Source organism: Ranitomeya variabilis, chromosome 1 (genome assembly GCF_051348905.1).
Source record: "Ranitomeya variabilis isolate aRanVar5 chromosome 1, aRanVar5.hap1, whole genome shotgun sequence".
Taxonomy (NCBI): domain Eukaryota; kingdom Metazoa; phylum Chordata; class Amphibia; order Anura; family Dendrobatidae; genus Ranitomeya; species Ranitomeya variabilis.
The window spans coordinates 166,011,473-166,031,574 of NC_135232.1; the positions used below are offsets into that span (position 1 = coordinate 166,011,473).

The window sequence follows — 20,102 nt, forward strand, 5'->3', positions numbered from 1 at the left end:
TCGGACCAATGTTTCTCTATGGGGCAGCTCCCATCAGCCGTATATTTCTCGGCCATATTTTACGGGCTGAGAAAATCGCAGCATTCTGCGATTGTCAGCGTATTCCTGCAAAAATACGTCTATGGGGGTGAGAAAAACTTGCACAATCGCACACCACACGGACCATCAGTGTGACTTGCGAGAAATACGCACCTGTGTCTTTAGAAAAGTCGGCAATTCAGTGCGGTGTACAGTAAAATCACACTGACAGGTTTGAATAGAATAGATAAAATAAATGTCTACACATAGAATAAGTACAGTACAGACCAAAAGTTTGGACACACCTTCTCATTTAAAGATTTTTCTGTATTTTCAAGACTATGAAAATTGTAAATTCACACTGAAGGCATCAAAACTATGAATTAACACGTGTGGAATTATATACTTAACAAAAAAGTGTGAAACAACTGAAAATATGTCTTATATTCTAGGTTCTTCAAAGTAGCCACCTTTTGCTTTGATGACTGCTTTGCACGCTCTTGGCATTCTCTTGATGAGCTTCAAGAGGTAGTCACCGGGAATGGTTTTCACTTCACAAGTGTGCTCTGACAGGTTTAATAAGTGGGATTTCTAGCCTTATAAATGGGGTTGGGACCATCAGTTGTGTTGAGCAGACGTCTGGTGGATACACAGCTGATAGTCCTACTGAATAGACTGTTAGAATTTGTATTATGCTAGAAAAAAGCAGCTAAGTAAAGAAAAACGAGTGGCCATCATTACTTTAAGAAATGAAGGTCAGTCAGTCCGAAAAATTGGGAAAACTCTGAAAGTGTCCCCAAGTGCAGTTGCAAAAACCATCAAGCGCTACAAAGAAATTGTCTCACATGAGGACCACCCCAGGAAAGTAAGACCAAGAGTCACCTCTGTTTCTGAGGATGTTTATCCGAGTCACCAGCCTCAGAAATCGCAGGTTAACAGCAGCTCAGATTAGAGATCAGGTCAATGCACACAGAGTTCTAGCAGCAGACACATCTCTACAACAACTGTTAACAGGAGACTTTGTGCAGCAGGCCTTCATGGTAAAATAGCAGCTAGGAAACCACTGCTAAGGACAGGCAACAAGCAGAAGAGACTTGTTTGGGCTAAAGAACACAAGGAATGGATATTAGACCAGTGGAAATCTGTGCTTTGGTCTGATGAGTCCAAATTTGAGATCTTTGATTCCAACCACCGTGTCTTTGTGTGACGCAGAAAAGGTGAACGGAAGGACGCTACATTGCCTGGTTCCCACCGTGAAGCATGGAGGAGGAGGTGTGATGGTGCTTTGCTGGTGACGCTGTTGGAGATTTATTCAAAACTGAAGGCATACTGAACCAGCATGGCTACCACAGCATCTTGCAGCGGCATGCTATTCCATCCAGTTTGCGTTTAGTTGGACCATCATTTATTTTTCAACAGGACAATGACCCCAAACACACCTCCAGGCTGTGTAAGGGGTATTTGACCAAGAAGGAGAGTGATGGGGTGCTACGCCAGATGACCTGATGGTTTGGGGTGGGCTGGACCGCAGAGTGAAGGCAAAAGGGCCAACAAGTGCTAAGCATCTCTGGGAACTCCTTCAAGATTGTTGGAAGACCATTTCCAGTGACTACCTCTTGAAGCTCATCAAGAGAATGCCAAGAGTGTGCAAAGCAGTCATCAAAGCAAAAGGTGGCTACTTTGAAGAACCTAGAATATAAGACATATTTTCAGTTGTTTCACACTTTTTTGTTAAGTATATAACTCCACGTGTTAATTCATAGTTTTGATGCCCTCAGTGTGAATGTACAATTTTCAGTCATGAAAATACAGAAAAATCTTTAAATGAGGTGTGTCCAAACTTTTGGTCTGTACTGTTTATGTATATATATATATATATATATATATATATATATATATATATATATATATATATATAATTACAGAGCTAGATAGCAGAAAAGCCGATAATTCAATTGTCGGCTTTTGCTAAATCACTACCGAACCCGACAGGATATGAGACATGGTTTACATACAGTAAACCATTTCATATCCGTTAGATTTTTACATATCCCTCACTAGTAATGTTAGTGGTGTTTATGTGTAAAATGTGGTAGCTGTAGGTGTTAAAGGGTTAATTCACAGAAAAAAAATGGCGTGCGCTCCCGCACAATTTTCTCCGCCAGAGAGGGAAAGCCAGTGACTGAGGGCAGATATTAATAGCCTAGAGAGGGACCATGGTTATTGGCCCCCTGGCTAAAAACATCTGCCCCCAGCTACCCCAGAAAATCAGCACTTAGCCTCTCTCTTCCCACTGCCCTGTGGCATTGGCATATGGGGTAATAAGGTGCTGTCACTGAAGCGCCACCCCCTGGCGGCATGAACTCATATGAACTGTAGAGTGAGAAAATATTCAGAAACGTTCCCACGCTACAGTTGAAATGAAAAAATCAACAGCAGGTGAAGAATTGGTTTTATCTTTTACACCGTTCTTCGTGCGGTATAAGTGATTAGGCAACTTTATTTTTTGGGTCAGTGCGATTACAGCAATACCACATTTAAACAGTTTTGTTATATTTGGCTCCAGTCACACACTAAAAGATGCTTTTTTTTCTAAAACTAATTTTTGCATCTGTATATTTTGAGAGCTATAATATTTCCATATTTCGGCCGACAAAGTCATGTGAGGGCTTATTTATTGCGGGATGAGTTTACGTTTTTATTGGTACCATTTTCAAGCTTATGAAATTTTTTGATCGCTTTCTATTCTGATTTTTGAGAGGCAGAATAAAAGAAAACCAATTTAGGAATTGTTTTTTGTTTTTTTTTAATGCCGTTCCGCGTATGGTAAAATTGATAAGTCAACTTTCTTCTGCAGGTCAGTACGATTACAGTGATACGTTTATATTTTTTTTAATGTTTTTGCACTTTTACACAACTAAAAGTTTTATAGAAAAAATTATTATTTTACATCGCTTTATTCTGAGAGGTATAACTTTTTTTATTTTTTTGGCTGATGGAGCTGTATGACAAAATGATGTTTTCGTGTTTCACTTCATGTTTATGTATATTCATCTTTTTTATCTCGTTTTATTCCACTTTTTGTTCTGCGGTATGATGACTAAACATCTGTCATGACTCTGTTGTCAGGTGACCCAGGACAGGGGCTCCTTCCCTGTCCCTAACACTAGGGGGCGCTCTAGCTTGCCCTATTTCCCTGGTTACTTCAAAAGATGAATGTAATACATTACCCCAAATAACACTGATCCCCTCATGTGACACATTACCCCAAATAACACTGATCCCCTCATGTGACACATGACCCCCAATAACACTAATCCCCTCATGTGACACATTACCCCCCAATAAACTGATCCCCCATGTGACACATTACCCCCCAATAACACTAATCCCCTCATGTGACACATTACCCCAAATAACACTGATCCCCCCCCTCGTGACACATTACCCCTCAATAACACTGATCCCCTCATGTGACACATTACCCCCCAATAACACTGATCCCTCTCATGTGACACATTTCCCCCCAATAACACTGAAGCCCCTCGTGACACATTTCCCTAGTTATAAGGCTATGCTCTCATGTAACCCATTAACCCTACACCGCCCACTCTCCCCCATGCTATTTCGAAAAATTCGGACACTAAACATATCCTTATCACGAAGTTTCAATGCAAAACCATTAACCCCTCACTCCCCGCCCGCACAGCTTTGCAGCAGCTATGCCGAACGTCAGGTCGCTTAAGACGCTGTACCACGTGACTTTGCCTGTCACGTGACTGGCTGACGTCAGACAGTCCTTACAGAGAAAAGAAACTCGCCGCTGTGGTCCTGGAGGTGAGCGCGGGTGGCGTGTGGTATCGCTGAGGGGTGCGCGTACATATGTGGGGGGGTCCTCTGGTGTGGGGGGTCCTGTGGTGGTGATATCGCAGCTTTGCCGTACTCGGGGGATTTGTGAGGGGGGCACACTATTATAAATGTGTCTGTGAGGGGCGCACACTATTATAAATGTGTCTGTGAGGGGAGCACACTAGTATAGATGTGTCTGTGAGGGGAGCACACTAGTATAGATGTGTCTGTGAGGGGAGCACACTAGTATAGATGTGTATGTGAGGGGAGCACACTAGTATAAATGTGTCTGTGAGGGGAGCACACTAGTATAGATGTGTATGTGAGGGGAGCACACTAGTATAGATGTGTCTGTGAGGGGAGCACACTAGTATAGATGTGTATGTGAGGGGAGCACACTAGTATAGATGTGTATGTGAGGGGAGCACACTAGTATAGATGTGTATGTGAGGGGAGCACACTAGTATAGATGTGTATGTGAGGGGAGCACACTAGTATAGATGTGTATGTGAGGGGAGCACACTATTGTAGAGGAGTCTGAGGGGAGCACACTAGTATAGATGTGTATGTGAGGGGCGCACACTATTATAAATGTGTCTGTGAGGGGAGCACACTAGTATAGATGTGTATGTGAGGGGAGCACACTAGTATAGATGTGTATGTGAGGGGCGCACACTATTATAAATGTGTCTGTGAGGGGAGCACACTAGTATAGATGTGTATGTGAGGGGAGCACACTAGTATAGATGTGTATGTGAGGGGAGCACACTAGTATAGATGTGTATGTGAGGGGAGCACACTAGTATAGATGTGTCTGTGAGGGGAGCACACTAGTATAGATGTGTATGTGAGGGGAGCACACTAGTATAAATGTGTCTGTGAGGGGAGCACACTAGTATAGATGTGTCTGTGAGGGGAGCACACTAGTATAGATGTGTCTGTGAGGGGAGCACACTAGTATAGATGTGTCTGTGAGGGGAGCACACTAGTATAGATGTGTCTGTGAGGGGAGCACACTAGTATAGATGTGTCTGTGAGGGGAGCACACTAGTATAGATGTGTATGTGAGGGGAGCACACTAGTATAAATGTGTCTGTGAGGGGAGCACACTAGTATAGATGTGTCTGTGAGGGGAGCACACTAGTATAGATGTGTATGTGAGGGGAGCACACTAGTATAGATGTGTATGTGAGGGGAGCACACTAGTATAGATGTGTATGTGAGGGGAGCACACTATTGTAGAGGAGTCTGAGGGGAGCACACTAGTATAGATGTGTATGTGAGGGGCGCACACTATTATAAATGTGTCTGTGAGGGGAGCACACTAGTATAGATGTGTATGTGAGGGGAGCACACTAGTATAGATGTGTATGTGAGGGGAGCACACTAGTATAGATGTGTCTGTGAGGGGAGCACACTAGTATAGATGTGTCTGTGAGGGGAGCACACTAGTATAGATGTGTATGTGAGGGGAGCACACTAGTATAGATGTGTATGTGAGGGGAGCACACTAGTATAGATGTGTATGTGAGGGGAGCACACTAGTATAGATGTGTATGTGAGGGGAGCACACTAGTATAGATGTGTCTGTGAGGGGAGCACACTAGTATAGATGTGTCTGTGAGGGGAGCACACTAGTATAGATGTGTATGTGAGGGGAGCACACTAGTATAGATGTGTATGTGAGGGGAGCACACTATTGTAGAGGTGTCTGAGGGGAGCACACTAGTATAGATGTGTATGTGAGGGGAGCACACTAGTATAGATGTGTATGTGAGGGGAGCACACTAGTATAGATGTGTATGTGAGGGGAGCACACTATTATAGATGTGTCTGTGAGGGGAGCACACTAGTATAGATGTGTATGTGAGGGGAGCACACTAGTATAGATGTGTCTGTGAGGGGAGCACACTAGTATAGATGTGTCTGTGAGGGGAGCACACTAGTATAGATGTGTATGTGAGGGGAGCACACTAGTATAGATGTGTCTGTGAGGGGAGCACACTAGTATAGATGTGTCTGTGAGGGGAGCACACTAGTATAGATGTGTCTGTGAGGGGAGCACACTAGTATAGATGTGTCTGTGAGGGGAGCACACTAGTATAGATGTGTATGTGAGGGGAGCACACTATTATAGATGTGTATGTGAGGGGCGCACATTATTATAGGTGTGTGTGTGTGAGGGGCGCACACTATTATAGATGTGTGTTTGAGGGGCGCACATTATTATAGATGTGTATGTGAGGGGCGCACATTATTATAGATGTGCATGTGAGGGGCGCACATTATTATAGATGTGCATGTGAGGGGCGCACATTATTATAGATGTGTATGTGAGGGGCGCACATTATTATAGATGTGTATGTGAGGGGCGCGTGCGCACTATTTTGGATGTTGACGTGAAGGGCGCGCGCTGTTATGGATGTGGACGTAGGGGGGTGTACGCTATTATGGATGTGGACTTGACTGGCGCACGCTGTACAGTACTATGCAAATGTTTTAAGCATAAATTTGGAACCAATTATAATCCTCGCTGATGGTATTGTATAATAGATAAGCAGCTGCCCGTGTTTCTCAGCATTGTGGAAACCTAAACTTGCAAGGAACCTCCACCATGTTTCACTGTAGCCATCAGGCACTCATTATTGCATTGCTCTCCAGCCATTTGAGAATAAACTGTCTTCTTTTACAGCCAAATATTTCACGCTTTTACTCTTCAGTCCAGAGAACCTGTTTACCTTTTTCTTCATCACAGTTCCTATGGTTTTTTTGTATTTTTAAGTTTTGGTTTTGATTGCATGTGGGAGGTTTGCTTCTTCGCTGCAAATCTTCATTGAAGACCACTTTTAGCCAGACTTCTCTGAACATTGGTTAGGTGTAGCTGGGTGCCACTGACTGATGCCAAAATTAAGTTGATGGCACTGCTGGACATCTTCCTGTTTTGAAGGGAAGTAAACATGATCTGTGTTTCATCTGCTGCACTAAGTTTCCTAAGTTGATGGTTCTCAGTGGTCCAGTTTTTTTGGTTTCCTCATTTCTGAGAAATACAGGCAGATACTTACCCATCATACTATACTACCTGGGAGACATCTGATTGGCTTCATTTTTTTTTTGCAGCAGGACTATGACTCTAAACAAACAGCCAGTGACATTAACCCCTTAATGACGGCCAATACGTCTTTTTACTAACCTGAGATATAAGACACTAGCATCCACCGACTGGTGACAATCCAGGAGCTGTTGGCTCACACTATAGCTGACAACTTGCTGCATCAGTCACCATCAGTGTTGGCACTGTCCATATCTATTTAACCCTTTAGATGCCGCTGTCAATAGTGACCACTCCATATAAATGGTTAACAGAGTTTGGGGGTCTTCTCTTTATCCCCCATCGACGCCATGAGATTATGATTGTGTGGTCCTTATGTTTGCCATGGCAATTCATGACCAAATAGCGGCCTAAGGGTACTGTCACACAGTGGCACTTTGGTCGCTACAACGGCACGATCCGTGACGTTCCAGCGATATAGTTACGATATCGCTGTGTCTGACACGCTACTGCGATCAGGGACCCCGCTGAGAATCGTACGTCGTAGCAGATCGTTTGAAACTTTATTTCGTCGTCAAGTGTCCCGCTGTGGTGGCATGATCGCAGCGTGTAACAAAGGTGTGCACGATATTCCCAATGTCCCGTATGACTTCTACATCGCAACTACGTCATGAAATTATCGCTCCAGCGCCGTGCATTGCAAAGTGTGACCGCAGTCTACGACGCTGGAGCGATAATCAAGCGACGCTGCAACGTCACAGATCGTGCCGTCGGAGCGATCAAAGTGCCACTGTGTGACAGTACCCTTAGAGTCTGCTGCCTGTAGTAGCCCAATTATAAGTTAGGCAGTAAAAATACACGTTTGCATTCCTGTCATGTCAATTTGCATTAATTCCTGAAAATCACCTGAAGGGTCTGACAGCAGTTTTCAATATGTTGAGGGTTGATATTTTTAAAATGGTATCACTTTTTGGGGGTTTCCTGAGTAGGTTGCTAAAAAAATTAATTTTGTAAATTTCCTTGGAAAAAGGAAAAATTGCTCCTCCCTTTTTAAATCTCCTAACTGGCTAACAAAATAAAATAATATTTTACAAATGGTGCCCATTTAATTTGGAAAAACCCAATAAGAAATAGGAAAAACCCAATGTGGTTAAACAAAGAAGTAAGAGGGGGAATTAACAGTAAAAAGAAAGAATTTAAGCTACTAAAGAAGGATGAAGCTCTAAAAAAAGTATAGGGAGAAAAATACTTTATCTGAAAAACTAATTCAAGCTGCCAAAAAGGAAACAGAGAAGCACATTGCTAAGGAGAATAAAACTAATCCCAAACTGTTCTTCAGCTACATCAATAGTAAAATAATCAAAAGTGAAAGTGTAGACCCCTTAAAAAATTGTGAGGAAAGCATCGTTGTAGATGACGAGTAAAAAGATAATATATTAAACACCTTCTCCACGGTATTCACGGTGGAAAATAAAATGCTAGATTAAATGCCAAGAGACAAAGAAAACCCTATATTAAGGGTCACCAATCTAACCCAAGAAGAGGTGCGAAACCGGCTAAATAAGATTAAAACAGATAAATCTCCGGGTCCAGATGGCATACACCCACGAGTGCTAAGAGATCTAAGTAAAGCAATAGCAAACCATCTATATATATAAGAGGCATCGTGATTACTCGCTAATCCCGCCCCCTGCACAGTAGCTCCGCCCTATAACATTACCACACATAATCCTGTCCCCACCACATTACCACACACAATCCCGCCCCCCCACAAATCCTGCCCCCCCACATCACCACACACAATCCCCCCACCCCATTATCACACATAATACCGCCCCCCCACCCCATTACCACAAATAATCCCGCCCCCCCACCACATTACCACACATAATCCTTCCCGCCACCACATCACCACACATAATCCCGCCCCATCACCACACATAATCCCGCCCCCCACCACATCACCACACATAATCTCGCCCCCCCACCACATCACCACACATAATCTCGCCCCCCCACCCCATTACCACACATAATCCCACCCCCACCACAATACCACACATAATCCCGCCTCCCAACCACAATACCACACACAATCCCGCCCCCACCACATTACCACAGATAATCCCGCCCCCCACCACATCACCACACATAATCCCGCCCCCCACCACATCACCACACAAAATCCCACCCCCCCACCACATTACCACACATAATCCCGCCCCCAACACATCACCACACTATTGTTATTAACTTCATTTTAAGTTAATATACCATCTGCGTAAGCGCTATTGAATGTTGTCATTATTTACTTTAGTTTAATCACCAGCAGTGTTAATTAGATAGCAATGAGCGTGCCGAGCGTTAGCTGGCTGGAAACATCTAGTTATTTCTTATATTTAGGGACTCTATAGTGACGGGGTCTTTTCCACAGGACTGCTCACATAGCAAATATGGCACCAATACTCAAAAAGGGCTCTAAAAGTGAACCTGGAAATTATACTCTAACCTCTATTGTTGGTAAAATTTTTGAAGGGTTTCTGAGGACTGTTATTCTGGATTATCTCAATGAGAATAACTGTTTAACTCCATATCGGCATGGGTTTATGAGGAATCGCTCCTGTCAAACCAATCTAATCAGTTTTTATGAATAGGTAAGCTATAGACTGGACCAAGGTGAGTCATTGGACGTGGTATATCTTGATTTTTTCAAAGCTTTTCATACCGTGCCACACGAGGTTGGTACGCAAAATGAGAATGCTGGGTCTCGGGGAAAATGTGTGTAGATAGAAAGCAGAGGGTGGTTATAAAATTTATAATATATATAATAAATGGTATATTCTGTAACTGGGTCGCTGTGACCAGTGAGGTACTGCGGGGGTCGGTGTTGAGATCTTTTCTCTTCAACATATTAATGATCTGCTAGGAGGTTTACACAGTAAAATATCGATATTTGCAGATGATACAAAACTACGGTATGTAAACCAGTCAATACCAGAGAAGATAGTATTTTGCTACAGACGGATTTGAATAAGTAGGAAACTTGGGGCGAGAGGTGGCAGATGCAGTTTAACAAGGATAAATATAAGGTTATACACAAGGGAGGAACAAATCAATATCATTACACCTTGAATGGGAAACCACTGGGTAAATCTGACATGGAGAAAGACTTAGGGTTTCCTAATTAATAATAAACTTACCTGGAGCAGCCAGTGCCAGGCAGCATCTGCCAAGGCAAACAGGATAATGGGGTGCATTAAAAGCGGTCTGGATACACATGATGAGAGCATTATACTGCCTCTGTACAAATCTCTGGTTAGACTGCACATGGAGTACATGGAGGGCAACAAAATTAATAAAGGGGATGGGGGCACTATAATACCCAGAGAGATGAGCAAAATTAGGATTATTTAGTCTAGAAAAAAGATGACTGAGGGGCGATCTATTAACCATATATAAGGGGACAATACAAATAAGGTATCTCTCCGGGGATCTGTTTTTACCAAGGAAGGTGACGGCCACAAGGGGGCATTCTCTGCGTCTGGAGGAGAGAAGGTTTTTCCACCAACATACAAGAAGATTCTTTACTGCTAGGGCAGTGAGAATCTGTAATTCCATGCCTGAGGAGGTGGTGATGGCGAACTCAGTCGAGGGGTTCAAGAGAGGCCTGGATGTCTTCCTGGAGCGTAACAATATTGCATCTTACAGTTATTAGGTTCTTAGAAGGACATAGATTTGGGGATTAATTCTGTCGGAATATAGGCTGAACTGGATGGGCAAATGTCTTTTTTCGGCCTTGCTAACTATGTTATACTATGTTATGTTAAATCAGACATGAGGGAAATGTTATTTATTAATGTATTTTACTGGTATAACTATATGGATTAACATTCAGAGTTTGAAAATTCCTATCTTTTTCACATTTTTGTCAAATTTCTGATTTTTTTAAATAAATAAGCACAAAACATATCAACCTAAATTTACCATTATCATAAAGTAAAATGTGTCACGAAAAAACAGTCTCAAAATCACTGGGATATGTTGAAGCATTCCAGAGTTATTACCACACTAGATGGTGGCCCGATTCAAACTCATCGGGTATTCTAGAATATGTATGACAGAACTTGTTCAGTAAATGTAGCATATAACAGCCCACGTAGCATATAGCACAGCCACGTAGCATATAACACAGCCCACTTAGCATATAGCACAGCCACGTAGCATATAAGAGCCCACGTAGCATATAACAGCCCACGTAGTATATAGCACAGCCATGTAGCATATAGCACAGCCACGTAGCATATAACACAGCCACGTAGTATATAGCACAGCCACATAGCATATAACACAGCCCACATAGCACAGCCACGTAGTATATAGCACAGCCACATAGTATATAGCACAGCCACGTAGTATATAACACAGCCATGTAGTATATAGCACAGCCACGTATCATAACACAATCACATAGCATATAGCACAGCCACGTGGCATATAACAGCCCACGTAGTATATAGCACAGCCATGTAGCATATAGCAAAGCGACATAGTATATAACAGCCCACGTAGTATATAGCACAGCCACTTAGCATATAGCACAGCCACGTAGGATGTAGCACAGCCACGTAGGATGTAGCACAGCCACTTAGCATATAGCACAGCCACGTAGGATGTAGCACAGCCACGTAGCATATAACAGCCCACGTAGTATATAGCATAGCCACGTAGCATATAACTCAGCCCATGTAGCATATAGCACAGCCATGTAGTATCTAACACAGCCCACGCAGTATATAACACAGCCCACGTAGCATATAGTACAGTCCACGTAGTATATAGCACAATCCACGTAGTATATAGTACAGTCCACGTAGTATATAACACAGCCACGTAGTATATAGCACAGTCCACGTAGTATATAGCACAATCTACATAGTATATAGTAGTCCACGTAGTATATAACACAGCCCACGTAGTATATAGCACAGTCCACGTAGTATATAGCACAATCTACATAGTATATAGTAGTCCACGTAGTATATAACACAGCCCACGTAGTATATAGTGCAGTCCAGGTAGTATATAGTACAGCCACGTAGTATATAGCACAAGCACAGCCCACGTAGTGTATAGCACAGCCACGTAGTATATAGCACAGTCCACATAGTATATAGCACAGTCCACATAGTATAACAGTCTCTGTAGTATATAGCACAGTCCACGTAGTATATAACACAGCCCACGTAGTATATAGCGCAGTCCACGTAGTATATAGCACAGCCCACGTAGTGTATAGCACAGCCCACGTAGTGTATAGCACAGCCCACGTAGTGTATAGCACAGCCACGTAGTATATAACACAGCCCACGTAGTGTATAGCACAGTCCACATAGTATATAGCACAGTCCACATAGAATATAGCACAGTCCACATAGTATATAGCACAGTCCACGTAGTATAGCCTGGAGTGGAAACCGGAGAGTCCAGGAGAATCCAGAATAGAGAACGGCCAGCGGAGGATACTGAGGAGACAGAGGGATTAGCAAACCAAAAGTAATAAACTACACTTTGCAGAGCACAGCAGAGTGTTTCCTGAGCAGAAGGCCACAAACAATGGAATGAACACATTGCCCAGGCACCTCCCTTAAGGGGAGGGTGCTTTTTATGCACAGAGCATCACAAGACAGACAGCCCTAATAGCGAACAGGTGTCCTGCTGTTTCAAGTATGTGCAGGAAGCAGGGCGCGGCTCCTAAGAGCATTTCTAGGAGACCTGCCAAGAGGATGCAGGTTCTTAGCAGAGAAAGAAGCCCCTGATCGTCTGGAGCCACGGACAGGGTGAGTAAGGCTGTGTGATAGGCGCCGGTCTCCCTGCACTGCGGAGACTGTACCTGCGGCTGAGGGCATGACACTCTGTAGTATATAACACAGCCCACGTAGTATATAACACAGTCCACGTAGTATATAGCACAATCCACATAGTATATAGCACAGGCACAGCCCACGTAGTGTATAGCAGAGCCACGTGGTATATAGCAGCCACGTAGTATATAGCAAAGCCACGGAGTATATAACATAGCTCACATAGTATATAGCACAGCCCACATGGTATATAGCAGTGTGGGCACCATATCCCTGTTAAAAAAAATAATTAAAATAAAAAATAGTTATACTCACCTTCCGGCGGCCCCCGTATCCAGCCCAAGAGTTAGCGATGCTCTCACCAGGTCCGTTCCCAGTGATGCTTTGAGGCAATAATCCGTGATGACTTAGCGGTCTCGTGTGATCCTACGTCATCTGGGGTCATTTCGCAAAGCATTACTGGGAACGGAGTTGCCGAGAGCGTCGCGAGGATGGGGAAGGCTTCGGGGGCTGCAGGAAGGTGAGAATAGCACAATTTTTTATTTTTTTATTATGTTTAACATTATATCTTTTTACTATTGATGCTGCATAGCGACGGGCACAGTATTGACGTAGATGTCATAATGGTTGCCATGGCGACGATTATGTCATAAAGGTTGCCTCGACCAATCAGCGACGGGCACAGTCTGCCGCGAATTCTGGAATCATCATTGTCCATATACTACGGGGACATGCATATTCTAGAATACCCGATGCGTTAGCATCGGGCCAATTAGCGACGGGCACAGTCTCTGATTGGTCGAGGCCAGCCGGCCTCGACCAATCAGCGACGGGCATTGTCCTCCACTGCTGTCAAGTGCCGCCATTGTGTTGTCTAAGGGTCTAATTGTCTGTTTGTCTCGGAAATCCCGCCTTGCTGATTGGTCGAGGCCAGCCGGCCTCGACCAATCAGCGACGGGCACAGTCTGCCGCGAATTCTGGAATCATCATTGTCCTCCACTGCTGTCAAGTGCCGCCATTGTGTAGGGTGTGTGCCTGCGTCTCCCTGTGTTTCTATCTTAGGATGGGTCGTAAACGAAAATACGCCAATGAGGATGACAGAAAAGCAGCAGCAAGAAAACGACAACATCGGGAACAGGAGACACCACAACAAACTGCTGCCAGACAAGCCCAGGATGTGGAATCTCACAGACGTCGCCAACAGGAGACACCTGTCACGGGGATAAAAGGAGGGCGAGAGCTAATAACCCGGGCCCCTGCAATTTCCCTCAGACTAGGGAAACCCTGTCTGACCCTCTACCTGAAGTTTACACTGAAGGTGTGCATGTTCAGGCCTCCACCCTCACCCTAACTCCTGATTCAGCCCTAGACTGAACACCACCGCCCACCACCCTGTGAATGCAATAGACCAATACCCACAGTTAAGACAAACAAGGATAAAGGAAAATATACACCACGCCGCATTCAATCAGGAATACACTATAAAGGTGCAGGGCAAAATAAATACAAATATAGGAAGGAGTAAATATAAGACAAAGGAAAATACACCACCAGCAACGATTCTCCAACAACCAGCTCTCCACTCCGGACCGAGATAACTACGGATAAGACAGAAGCTATAATCGGCGACGCCCAAAGATCAGGAGAACCATTTAAATGAAATGGGCATGGCCCAGCTTCCATTCCGAGGATCAGATAAATTAACCCCGGAGCAGCCAGACGAAAACTAGCCGACGCCAATGCGCAAACAGTGGTCAAACGCGGAATTACCGCTGTCAGACGACCTGGTCTGGACAGTGTCCGACATGACAGTACCCCGCCTTCTACGAGGGACCCCAGGGCCCTCACAGCTTATAGGACCCAGCTTGTCCGGATGGCGACGATGAAAACACCTGACCAGCCGATCCGCATGAATGTCCGAGGCTGGTACCCAGGACCTCTCCTCAGGCCCATAACCACGCCAGTGTACCAAATATTGTAAAGTGCGGCGCACCACACGAGAGTCAACCACCCTGGAGACTTCAAATTCTAGGTTACCATCCACCAAGACTGGAGGTGGCATAGGCGCCGCGTCCACAGAACCCACCACCTTCTTAAGAAGAGACCTGTGGAACACGTGTATTTTATACACCGTAGGGAGCTCCAGTCGGTACACTACTGGGTTAATGACGGCGGTGATCCTAAATGGACCAATAAACCGTGGACCCAATTTAAGGGATGGTATCTTGAGTCTTATGTTTTTTGTGGATAACCACACCCAGTCATCCACACTCAGGTCCGGACCTGGCACACGCCTACTGTCAGCCACACGTTTGTACCTAGCACCCACACTCAACAGGTGCTGTTTCACTCTCCTCCAGACTGATGACAATTGTGTTCCTAACTGGTCTGCCTCTGGAACACCGGAAGAGCCTCTCTGACTCAAAGTACAAATCTGAGGATGTAGCCCGTAAACACAAAAAAACGGAGACTCGCCAGACGACTCCTGGCGGTGATTATTGATGGCAAACTCAGCCAAAGGAAGAAAGGTAGACCACTCCTCCTGGTTATCAGAGACAAAGCAGCGCAAGTACTGCTCCAAATTTTGGTTCATACGCTCGGTCTGACCATTTGACTGGGGATGAAACGCAGACGAATGAGACAACTTGATCCCCAGCCGTGAGCAAAATGCTTTCCAAAATTTTTCTACAAACTGAGTACCCCTATCTGACACGATGTCAGACGGAACTCCATGAAGCCTGACCACCTCCTGCACAAACACCTGAGCAAGAGTCTTAGCGTTAGGTAAAGAAGGCAAAGACACAAAGTGCAACATTTTTGAAAACCGATCCACAATCACCAAAATGACCGTGTTCCCAGCTGAGGGAGGCAAATCAGTGATGAAATCCATGGAGATTTCCGTCCATGGCTTACTAGGTACCTCCAGAGGAAGTAGTGTGCCAACAGGACGGGAGCGGGGCGTCTTCGCCCTAGCGCACGTGGTGCAAGCTGACACATATGAGACCACGTCCTGTCGGATTTTGGGTCACCAAAACCGACGTGACACCAACTCCAAAGTACCTCTAACCCCTGGGTGGCCAGCCAGGACAGTATCATGGTGCTCCGCCAACACCTTTAGGCGGAGATGAAGCGGTACAAAAGATTTGTTGATGGGAAGGTCAGATGGTACCTCCTCCTGAGCCTCGGCAATCTCAGCCTCAACCTCGGTAGTGAGAGCCGAAACCACAACACCCTTTTGGAAGATGGGTACTGGATCTTCCCGCGGTTCTCCCCCCGGAAAACACCTGGACAGAGCATCCGCCTTAGTGTTTTTAGACCCTGGTCTGTAAGTGACAACAAAGTTGAACCGCGTGAAAAACAATGCCCAGCGAGCCTGCCTGGGAGACAGATGCTTGGCAGACTCCAAATACAGCAGATTCTTATGGTTGGTAATAACAGTGACCTGATGTACCGACCCCTCCAAGAAGTGTCGCCATTCCTCAAAGGCCAACTTAATAGCCTGTTGCCGATATCGTAGTTACGTTCAGCGGACGACAGTTTTTTGGAGAAATAGGCGCACGGACACAAACCACTCAAGGATGAGCCTTGAGATAGTACCGCCCCCACACCAACCTCAGACGCATCGACTTCCACGACAAAGGGTTTAGATACGTCTGGCTGCACAAGAATGGCTGAAACAAAACTGTTCTTGAGAAATTCAAATGCGCGAACAGCAGCCTCAGGCCAAACGGAGAAATTGGTACCCTTTTTAGTCATGTCAGTAAGCGGTTTAGCAATGATAGAAAAATCCTTGATAAATTTCCTATAGTAGTTAGAAAACCCAAGGAACCGCTGAAGTGCTTTCAGGTTATCAGGACGTTCCCAATGCAGCACCGCTTGCACCTTAGTGGCGTCCATTTTAAAACCGGAAGCAGACACAATATAACCCAAGAACGGCAACTGTTGAGCAAAAAATACACATTTCTCAAGTTTAGCATACAGCTTATTCTCTCTGAGAAGCTGTAACACCTGCCTGACATGATCTAAATGAGCATCACGGTCGCAAGAATATATGAGGATGTCATCTAGGTACACGATAACGAATTTCCCCAAAACATGCGAGAACACATCATTGATGAAATGTTGGAACACTGCAGGTGCGTTAGTTAACCCAAAAGGCATCACCAAATTTTCAAAATGACCCTTCGGGGTATTAAAAGCCGTCTTCCACTCATCACCTTGACGGACTCTTATGAGGTTGTACGCCCCCCTGAGGTCAAGCTTGGTAAACCACTTAGCACCTGCCACCTGGTTGAACAAGTCAGGTATCAGTGGCATAGGGTACGGATCACGAACCGTAATCTGGTTCAACTCCCTGAAATCCAAACACGGGCGTAATCCGCCATCTTTCTTCTTCACGAAGAAGAACCCTGCTGCCACCGGCGAGGATGACGGCCTGATGTGCCCTTTGCTCAAACTTTCAGAAATGTAATCCTTGAGCGCTTGTCTCTCCAGACCGGGGATGTTGAACATCCTTGCTTTAGGCAACTTGGCCCCTGGTTTAAACCTGATAGAACAGTCATAGGAGCGGTGTGGCGGCAACTCTGAACAACCCTTCTCAGAGAACACATCCGCATAATCCTGAAGTGACTCAGGAACGCTTGAAGTCACAGCAGACACACATGTGGCCAGGCAATTCTCCTGACAGAAATCACTCCACTGGATTATGTCCTGAGTTTTCCAGTCAATCACCGGGTTGTGTGTAGACAACCATGGAAAACTCAGAACCAATTGTGCCGGAAGACTCTTGAGCACCTTACATGTGACCTGCTCGAAATGAAGAACCCCAATGTGGAGTTTAACCTCAGCCACGAACTCAGTAATCTCCCCCTGTGGAAGAGGAGCAGAATTGATGGTGACCACACGGATAGGATGAGGCAGTTTTTCAATCTTAAAACCAGCAGTGCGCGCAAACTCCTCATCAATGAGATTTGTGGCAGAACCACTATCCACAAAAATAGTGATTGGTATCTCTCTGCCAGCGACAACAACTTTGGCAGGGAGCATGCACTGAGAAATCATCATGGAGGATATACATAAGCTCAGATTGGACTCCTCCACACCCTCTGAGCTCAGAAGTTTTCCGCTGTTGCGATTTTCTTTAACAGCAGAGGACAGATATTAATAAAATGACCAGTTTTACCGCAGAAAAAACAGGCTCCCTGCTTCCTGAGTACAGGGGTACGATTCTTAACATGTGACACCCCTGCGATTTGCATAGATTCTGTGGGCTCACCTGCAGCAACCTCACGTGAACCTAAACCTTCACCCACAGGCGGCGTCTCATGATTCCCCTGATGCAAACGGCAATCAATGCGGACAACAAGACTCATAGCGGAATCTAGTGAAGCAGGAGTCTCGTACATCAGGAGGGCTTTTTTAACCCTATTAGAAAATCCATGAATAAAGTGACTCCGCAATGCTGGCTCGTTCCACTGAGTGTCAACCGCCCAGCGGCGAAATTCAGAACAGTAATCCTCTGCAACACGCTCCCCCTGGCAAATAGTGCATAACTTAGATTCTGCTAGAGCCATTCTGTCTGGATCGTCGTAAATGTGTCCTAGACCAGAAAAGAAACTCTCCACTGAGTTAAATGCAACAGAATCAGATGGCAACGAAAATGCCCATGCTTGGGGATCCCCGCTCAATAATGACAACACCAGGCCCACACGTTGAGCCTCATTACCAGAGGAGATCGGGCGCATACGGAAATACAGTTTGCAAGCTTCACGAAAAGAAACAAATTTACTGCGTTCCCCAGCAAATTTTTCAGGCAAAGGAAACTTGGGCTCATTAACTCCTCCTGTCGCTCCAGCCTGTATATTAGATACTGCTAGTCCCTGTTGCTGCACTGCTCCCTTCAACTCAGTGACCTGTAGGGACAGCGCCTCCAACTGGCGGGTTATGGAAGTCATGGGATCCATGACAAAACACAGAGAAGAGAAAAAAAAAAAAGGAACCCCTTTTTTTTGTTGTTGTTAGGCCGATTATAATGTCACGGGGATACAAGGAGGGCGAGAGCTAATAACCCGGGCCCCTGCAATTTCCCTCAGACTAGGGAAACCCTGTCTGACCCTCTACCTGAAGTTTACACTGAAGGTGTGCATGTTCATGCCTCCACCCTCACCCTAACTCCTGATTCAGCCCTAGACTGAACACCACCGCCCACCACCCTGTGAATGCAATAGACCAATACCCACAGTTAAGACAAACAAGGATAAAGGAAAATATACACCACGCCGCATTCAATCAGGAATACACTATAAAGGTGCAGGGCAAAATAAATACAAATATAGGAAGGAGTAAATAAGACAAAGGAAAATACACCACCAGCAACGATTCTCCAACAACCAGCTCTCCACTCCGGACCGAGATAACTACGGATAAGACAGAAGCTATAATCGGCGACGCCCAAAGATCAGGAGAACCATTTAAAGGAAATGGGCATGGCCCAGCTTCCAATCCGAGGATCAGATAAATTAACCCCAGAGCAGCCAGACGAAAACTAGCCGACGCCAATGAGCAAACAGTGGTCAAACGCGGAATTACCGCTGTCTGTCAGACGACCTGGTCTGGACAATGTCCGACATGACAACTGTTATGACCCCAATGGCAGGGGGTCTCAAAGACAAATAGCGAAGTCTGCAAACATAAAACCCAGCTCATAGGGCAGTGGTAACTGGGCTGACCATATACCTGAACCTAGCACACAAATAACAGCAGCCGGGGAACGTACCTACGTTGATTCTAGACGTCTCGCGCCAGCCGGAGAACTAACTAACCCTAGCAGGGAAAAGAAAGACCTTTCTTGCCTCCAGAGGAAATACCCCAAAAAGTAGGATACAAGCCCCCAACAAATAATAACGGTGAGGTAAGAAGAAAAGACAAACGCAAGAAATGAACTAGGTTTCTAGCAAAGAGAGGCCCACTAACTAATAGCAGAATATAGGAAGATGACTTATATGGTCAGCAAAAACCCTCACAAAAACTCCACGCGGAATATTCAAGAACCCCCGAACCGTCTAACGGCACGGGGGGAGAACATCTGCCCCCTAGAGCTTCCAGCAGTATCAGGAATCACATTTAGTACAAGCTGGACAAAAATAAGAGCACAGTAAATAACCAAAAACAAGAAAGCAGGACTTAGCTTAATTTTGCAAAGAACCAGGACCAGCAGAAAGGAGCAAACAGAAGGATCTGATTACAACGATGCCAGGCACCAGACTGAAAATCCAGGAAGTTCAAATAGCGACACCCCTGGACTAACGAGGCCAGGTGGGTACCAA

General features: G+C 45.1%; 1 protein-coding gene across 2 annotated transcripts in view; it reads left to right on the forward strand.

Moving 5' to 3' along the window:
* Positions 1–3,727: 3,727 nt before the first annotated feature.
* The window catches only part of YTHDC2 (YTH N6-methyladenosine RNA binding protein C2), a 198,705-nt gene continuing 182,330 nt past the window's right edge, over positions 3,728–20,102 (forward strand). The window contains exon 1 of one of the 2 annotated variants that reach the window (XM_077290493.1): positions 3,728–3,855. The gene's annotated coding sequence lies outside the window, so the exon portion shown is untranslated. Of the gene's footprint in view, positions 3,856–9,547; positions 9,571–20,102 lie in introns of those variants that run through there. The other variant, XM_077290503.1, reaches the window with a different exon arrangement.